Genomic DNA, 8,550 nt, shown 5'->3' with positions numbered 1-8,550 from the left:
GAACATCCAGAAGCTATAGCAAATCTAACAGCGCCCCCAGTCTGCACAATTGATTGCACAACAGAGTGGAAGTAGATGGGCAACGCATCCAGGGGTGGGCTATTGCCCGGACGGGGAGAGGAGGGACACAGTGGGGTAGTGAAAATGGAGCTCCACCTCAGAGCACCCAATTTGCACTGAAAGATGTTGAAAGAAAATGCAGGGTGTCCTGCAGAAGCAATGCCCATATTGTGGTAGTAAAAATTTTGGTAGCCCTTCACTGAACACATCTATCAATCAATCCTAATCCGAGCAGATGATATGCCCAGTTCTGGGTCAAGTTGTTGATGAGTTATTGGATTTATTTGAAGTGAATCTTTGTACAATTTTTAACTCTGCCAAGATTCAAGATTGAACGTTTATAAGCTCTTTGGCACAGATATTGGTTTGGTTTAATGTGATAATCCAAAGAAAATAATAGTAATTATAATATAATGTGTCTTTCATTATCATTCAATAACCATTGTGAAGTCTAGCTCCAAAGATCTGAAATAAAATAAAATTTATTGGAATTATATGGAACTTTGTGTGCACGATGAGTCAAATATTCAATTCCTAAAATGCAATATGAGCAAGTTAAATAGTCCCAAAAGCCATCTATTTTGCCTGAAGAATTCCACTTTTATAATTTGTATTTTCATTTGAGTATGGGAATTATAATCCAGGACAGGACAGGAAAAAGTCAACTCTGTTGGTTGGCCTTATTTACCTTGCATTTCTCTGATCTGCCTTTTTGGGATGTTTCATCCATAAAATAGTTCAGAGCCTCAATGGCTCATTGGACATTTCAGGAAGATGAAAGTCCTCAATATTTTTGAACAGGCTTCTACAATGGAGAATTCCCTTCATGTATGATGTGTCTTGGAGTTACAAGTCCAGTGCACATGGAGGCCACCAGATTGGGTACAGCTTCTCTAAAAAAACCTAGGCTTTATATGACCTTAACTGTTTTATTAAATATGACACGGCGCCTATGCTTTGTTTTTATTGATTTATGTCATGTTCATTAGTTGCTTGAAAGTGTACTCCTTTGTTGTAGATTGTGTAAGTCTACCAACACTGAGCAATACAGCAGAAAACCCATAAACACCAGGGGCAAATTTCAGATGGGCACTAGTAAGGCTAGCCAAACAGGGTTAGCAGCATGTTTAATGACAAGTCACTTTAATCCAGTACAGTGATACCTTGTCTTACAAACTTAATTGGTTCCGGGACGAGGTTCTTAAGGTGAAAAATTTGTAAGATGAAACAATGTTTCCCATAGGAATCAATGGAAAAGCGATTAATGCGTGCAAGCCCAAAATTCACCCCTTTTGCCAGCCGAAGCGCCTGTTTTTGTACTGCTGGGATTCCCCTGAGGCTCCCCTCCATAGGAAACCCCACCTCCGGACCTCTGTGTTTTTGCAATGCTGCGATTTCACTGAGAATCCCCTCGCTGTGAAACCCCACCTCTGGACTTCCGTTGCCAGTGAAGTGCCCATTTTTGCGCTGCTGGGATTCCCCTGCTAGGATTCCTTGCAGCATCACAAAAACACGGAAGTCCTGAGGTGGGGTTTCCCATGGAGGGGAGCCTCAGGTGAATCCCAGCAGCGCAAAAATGGGTGCTTCGCTGGCAACGGAAGTCCAGAGGCGGGGCATCCCAGCGGCGGCGGTGGGTTTGTAAGGTGAAAATAGTTTGTAAGAAGAGGCAAAAAAATCTTAAACCCCGGGTTTGTATCTCGAAAAGTTTGTATGACGAGGCATTTGTAAGATGAGGTATCACTGTACTCCACACTCAACGTGTAGTCCTCAATGGAACTGCATCTACATGGAGGGACATATACAGTGGGGTACCCCATGGATCTGTTTTAAGGCCAGTACTCTTCAACATATTCATCAATGATGTGGATAAGCGTATAGGTTAGGTTAGGTTAGGTTTATTGGATTTATATGCCGCCCCTTTAGATGAAGAACTCATCAAATTTTCGGACAACACCAAGCTAGCAGGAATAGCCAACACTCCAGAAGATAAGCTTAAGATATAGAAGGATCTTGATAGATTTGAATTTGGACATTATCTAACTAAATGAAATTCAAAGATGAAAAAAGTAAGGTTCTACATTTAGACAAGTAAAATAAAATGCACATATATAGTATATGCGGTACCTTGTTCAACAGCAGTAACTGTGAGAGGGATCTTGGAGTCCTAGTGGACAATCACTTAAATATGAACCAGCAGAGCGCTACAGTGAGCAAAAAACCCAACATAGTTCTAGGCTGCATAAAGAGAGGGATAGAATCAAGATCATACAAAGTGTTAATACCACTTTATAATGCCTTGGTAAGGCCACACTTGGAATATTGCATTCAGTTTTGGTTGCCACAACTTTAAAAAAAATGTTGAGACTCTAGAAAGAGTGCAAAAAAGAGCAACAAAATGATTAGGGGACTGGAGGCTAAAACATACAAAGAATGGTTGCTGGAGCTGGGTATGTCTAGTCTGATGAAAAGGACTAGGGGTGACATGATAGCAGTGTTCCAATATCTCAGAGGCTGTCACAAAGGAGAGAGTCAAGCTATTCTCCAAAGCCCTGACGGTAGGACAAGAAGCAATGGGTGGAAACTAATCAAGGAGAGAAGCAACTTAGAACTAAGGAGAAATTTCCTGATACCTAAAACAATCAATGGAACAACCTGCCTCCAGAGGTTGTAAATGCTCCAACACTGGAAGTTTCAAATAAGAGATTTGATAACTATTTGTCTGAAGTGGTGTTGGCTTTCCTGCCTAAGCAGGAGGTTGGACTAGAAGACGTCCAAGATCCCTTCCAGCTCTTTTATTCTATTTTTTCTCTTCACAAATTCCATTTTATAACAAAACATATACGCCTTAAAATATATCAATAAGATATATATACATTTTCAATATTTCATAAACCAATATCTTATTTTGCACCCTTTTCAACTCTTATTCTTCAGTCTGACCCAACACTCCTCTCTCTCAACCTTCATCCCCTTCCTAGTTTCTTACTCCTTCTCTCCCCTTTCTCCTTCCCTCCATTCATCCTCTATTAACACTCTATATTTTCTACTTCTTTTCACTCCTCTAACTTCCCCTTCTACTTCCTCTTCCTCCCTCTAATACCGTTCCCTGAGTGTCTCCTATCCTCACTCAATTTATATTTGACAAACTGATATTATGTTCCTTATTTTCATACTAGCGGTGCCACTTCTCAAATTATTATTTTTGTTTCATTGCTATGTTTATAATTTGTACAACCTTGGCATATGTTACATGACTCTAATGTCACCTAATCCCCTAGTTTTGTCTCCTGGGCCAACCACCAATTAATTCAATTTTTATTCTTAAAATATTGCTATAGCTTAATTTTTTTCACTAATTATCATTTCTTGTGGAGCTCTATTATTCTATTCTTTTCTATTCTATTCTATTATTTGTTTGTTTTTGTCAAGTACATATTGGTAGTATACAAAGATATAACAATGTTTATATACATGATACTAATAAGAGAGGAAACATTAGTACAGGGGACAGAAAGCATGCTGGTGCACTTATGCACGCCCCTTACTGATATCTTAACAATCAGAAGTCAACAGTGGATAGTCTAAGGGTAAAGTTTTGGGGGTTAGATGATGATACTAGAGTCAGGTAGTGAATTCCATACATTAACTACTCGGTTATGAAAGTCATATTTCCTGCAGTCAAGTTTGGTGCAGTTTACTTTAAGTTTGTATCTGTTATGTGCTCATGTGTTGTTGTGTTTGAAGCTGAAGTAGTTGTTGACAGGAAGGACGTTGTAGTAGATGATTTTATGGGCTATACTTAGGTCGTGTTTTAGCTGACATCGATCTAAGCTTTCTAAACCTAGGATTGTAAATCTAGTTGCGTAGGGTATTCTGTTGTGAGTAGAGGAATGGACATATTTCTGGACATTTTCTAGAGTGTTTATGTCCAAAATGTGATGCGGGTTCCAGATAGATGAGCTGTATTTAAGGATTGGTCTGACAAAAGTTTTGTATGCTCTGGCTAGTATGAGATTACCGGAGCAGAAGCTATGTAGGATTAGGTTAACAACTCTTGAAGCCTTTTTGGCGATGTCCTTGCAGTGGGCTTTGACACTTAGGGCATTTAATATTTATTTATTTTATTTATTTATTTTGTCCATTTTATGAGTGGCTCCTATCCTCACTCAATTTATATTTGACAGACTGATATTATGTTCCTTATTTTCATACTAGCCTTTCATATTAGCCTTGGAATATGAGTATTCCAAGGTCCTTAGCGAGTGAGGGTTGTCTGCAAGGTCTTGTTTATTCAGCCTGTATTTGGTGATCTACTGTATTTGCCAATGTGTAGGACAGAGCATTTGTTGGTTGAGATTTGGTCCGGAGAGAGACAAAGGCAGCTGAGAATCGGGGCGAGGGAACTCAGATGCCGCCTTCTCTCCAAACAACCCGTCAGGCCTGCTGCGGTTTGCGCCCGGGCGGGGCGGCTGACTGGCCTCGGATTTCTCCTTGCCTTTGGGCGAGGAGGAGGAGGAGGCGGCTGACGAGGCTGGCGGCAGAAGCCGGCCTCGGTCACGTGGTGCCGGCGCAGAGGAGCAGCTTCTGCCGCCTGCAATTTTCCGCCGGCTGCTCATCGCCCGGCTTTTTCTGGGGATGCTCCCCAGACGCGGCTTTGTGGTAGCAGAGTCAGGCCGAAGTCGCCGACGTCTTGCGTCGCTTCGCCTTTGCCGCGCGGCTCAGGTGACTCTTCTGCCCGGCGGCGATGTAAGGCAAGCCCGGCGCTCGCTCCCTCGCTCGCTTCGAGGAACCAGCTTCACCTGCTAGGGCTGAAGTAGGAGTTTTTTTAAAAAAAAAGGCCCTCCCCTGCCCGGCTCTTGGAGTTCAAGGGACGGCCTTTCTTTTGGGAAGGTGAGTCTGGGGTCGGCGGCCGCTTCTGTCCTTCCTTGGGATGGCGGGAGGAAGGGGCTTCCTGAGCACAGAGAGAGGCGAAAAAAATGGGGCTGCTTCGGATGGGATCCGCCTCTGAATTATGGAACTAGGCCATCGAGAGGGTCTGACCGTGTTTTTAAGGCAGACCCTTCCCGGCGACGAAGCTTGCTTTTTTGTGGTGGCCCCGATAATCTTTCGACAAAGGACCAATAAAGGACGAAGCGGTAAAATTCCAGGACTGAGAGCTGTGGCTGGAAGGAGGAAGAGAGCAACGTATTGAACTGAATTGAATTTTTCTAAGCCTTTCTGCTGAACTAAAAAACCTCTTCTCCCTCTTGATTGGGTGATTTTTTGAGTATTTTTAAAATAAGAAGAAGAATAATTTAATATTTATTTAATATCACGTTTGTTCATTTTTCTCAAAAGGGATGCTTTATTTGGGACAAACTCTTAAGTTTGCATCCTCCCACTTGCTGCTATGTGAAGGGAATGATTTTTCTAAAATTGCATGTTGATTGATTGATTTGACTGACTGACTGACTTTTTATGGTTTGGGTTGTTTTTTTTAAATTTATTTATTTATTACTTAGATTTGTATGCCGCCCCTCTCCACAGACTCGATTATAAATTATAATAAGATTATAATTTAAATTAACTGGATTTGGGACGTTATATATTGTTTCATTATGTGTTGTAAGCCACCCTGAGTCTTCGGGGAGGGGTGGCATAAAAGTCCAATTAATAAATAAGAAATAAATAATATGATGCCCAACTCCTGAAGGACTCTGGGCGTAAATGCATATGCCATCTAAACATGAAGGTGGCATCCTTTTTTCCTTCAGAAATTATACTTTCACTCCGATAGCAATGTGTATAGAAGCGATCGACTGTTAAAAACTAATTTAATTCATCAGTGGAAGCCTATGTTGACTTAATGGAAATATTCATTATTCTACTTAAGGTTAAGTTCTTAGATAGATGGTCATTGCTTTTGATTCCTCCTTAGATAAATGAACATTTAAAAAAGTTTCTTCAATTGGAAGTCTTCTGGATTTGGGGAAGTCTTCTGGAGTCTGCAGAGAGGGGCGGCATACAAATTTAATAAATAATAATAATAATAAATATTAATAATAATAATCAAATCCCTTCCTTCCCATTCAAATAAATTACCGGTATATGAAAGTTATATGAATGTGTTGCTGTCGTATGTTTTATTGTGGAGGTAATATTAAATCTATATGCCCTTTCTTTGTACAGTAGATTTCTTTTTAGGTAAATGGTGTTAAGTTTCTTCAACTGGACAACTTAGAGAGTTCTTAAATTAAAAAAAACTCTGGATGATGCTAAAATATGTTCCTTCCATTCAGATTAAAATTGCTATGGAATTATTGTTGCCTTATGTTACATTATAGAGGTAATGTTAATTTTATATGTCCTTTCTTTGAAATCATTTTAATGAATGACACTATGTTATTGGTTATGCAGATGAATCATGGCTATTTATCATTCCCATAAACATGATGATGCTGAATAACTACAAAGAAAAAAAATCCACATCTTTCTGGAGGCTTATTTTTTATTTAAAGGATACTTGAATAATTTTCAAAATTGTGGAAAAGGTTAAAATACTGTACTTGCATATCTAAGTGAATGAACAAAAGCTTTCTAGAACTTTGTTTTTAACTTCAACTGAGTGGTGAAAGTTAATCATAGCCCCTTTTTCAAATTCATCTGGCTTTTTAATTTTAGCTTGGAACAGTTCAGTTTTTTTAAATGGATTTTAGTTATAAGGTATGATATAATAATCATCAGTGGCTAGTATTGAGACAGTGTCAGAAATTTAGATTCTGCTTCTATGAGACACTCGTATAGTAGTGTTGACAAACCATAGATGGCCAGCTAAATCTACCACTCTAATTTAATTTATAAACCTACTCTGAACTTCCTAAACACAAATCTAATAAATACATGAAAAATATACTAATTGTATTGAATTGAAAAGTATGACCAACTAAATCAAAATTTCAACAAATCTTGTCTAGTTGAACAGTGGAGTAGGGCGTACTTGTATTTAGCACTTAGAAACACTTGGTCTGTGAAGGATCTCATGTGTAGACTAGCTGAAAAAAAATCCTAGAATGCAATGGCAAGACCATTTCCATATTGTAGCCGGGTGTGGGCTACTGCACGGACCGGGGCGGGGGGGATGCAGTGGGGTAGCAAAAATGGAGCTCCACCCCAGAGCATCCAATTTGCACTGAAAGATGATGAAAGGAAATGCAGGGCGTCCTGCATAAACAATGCCCACAGTGTGGTAGTAAAAGGTTTGGTAGCCCTTCACACTGATTGTAGCCCCCCCCCAAAACCCCCCCCCCCACTTTATGAATCTACCTATGTTGTCATCAGGAATAAAATTCAACTCAAGGATTTGATTACCGGTATATTATTGCCTTCCCGTTCTTTGAAAATTTTTCTGAATTCTGATTATTTTATTTCTTTATTTCTTTATTTTATTTTATTTATCATACAAATATAGTATTGTATTGTAGTATGTTTAACATAATATAAGTATAAAGTAGAGATAGAAAAGATAAAGAGACATTAGGACAGGAACGGTAGGCACAAAGGTGCACTTATGCACACCCCTTACAGACCTCTTAGAAAAGGGCAGAGGTCTATTGTAGATAATGTAAGGTTGAAGATTTTGGGATTGGGGGAAGAAACAACAGAGTGAATTCCAGGCCACTCTATTGCTGAAATTGTATTTTCTGCAGTCTAGTTTGGAGCAATTTACATTTAGTTTGTATCTATTGCATGCTCTTGCGTTGTTGTTGTTGTTAAAGGTGAAGTAGTCGCCAACAGGGAGTACATTGTGATGTATGATTTTATGAGCAACAGTTAAATCAGTTCGGAGGCGGCGTATTACTTTCAAATGATGATACCAAAAATGGACTGTATATTCACTAATTAACTCTGTGCATATAGTTACTTCCTCTGGCTCTGATTTGGCAATTGAAATCAATAAAGAAAATGTTTAGCATTATATTTGATAAGTTGACTGCAACATTTATATAAATAATTTGGATTTGCATGGGTTTTGCTGTATCTTATGAGATTATGAGCATCCCTGTTGGGTTGGCAGTATTACAGGATCGATATGACATTAATAATCCTGTGGAATAGACAGTCACCTTGCACAAATATGATAGGTCCCACAAAATAATTTAATACAGTATATGAAAATATTTTTGTACTGCTTTAGAACGAGCACAAAATTACTTCCCGTTTAAATGCCAGTGTCAAATGAGATAACAATGATTTTCCTCCCATTTATCTTAATATATCAATTGTGCGTTGGTGCTTTTTGAAAGAGAAAGAGATGAATTGAGGAATCTGCCACATATAATATAGATCCTGGACCAGGGAAGAGGAGGGAAAGAGAAGGGAAGTGAGCTACTGCTTTATAGATTAACTTCTTTGTCCTTCGTATGCGTAGGAATCTGTTCCCCAAATATTGCTTCTTGTGTTTTTCATAGCAATACCAGTAATGCAATTATATTTCTTGAGCACCATACAATT

The sequence above is a fragment of the Erythrolamprus reginae genome, chromosome 1 (assembly GCF_031021105.1).
Source record: "Erythrolamprus reginae isolate rEryReg1 chromosome 1, rEryReg1.hap1, whole genome shotgun sequence".
NCBI classification, from domain to species: Eukaryota; Metazoa; Chordata; class Lepidosauria; order Squamata; family Dipsadidae; genus Erythrolamprus; species Erythrolamprus reginae.
Note: the sequence above shows the minus strand (reverse complement) of the source record.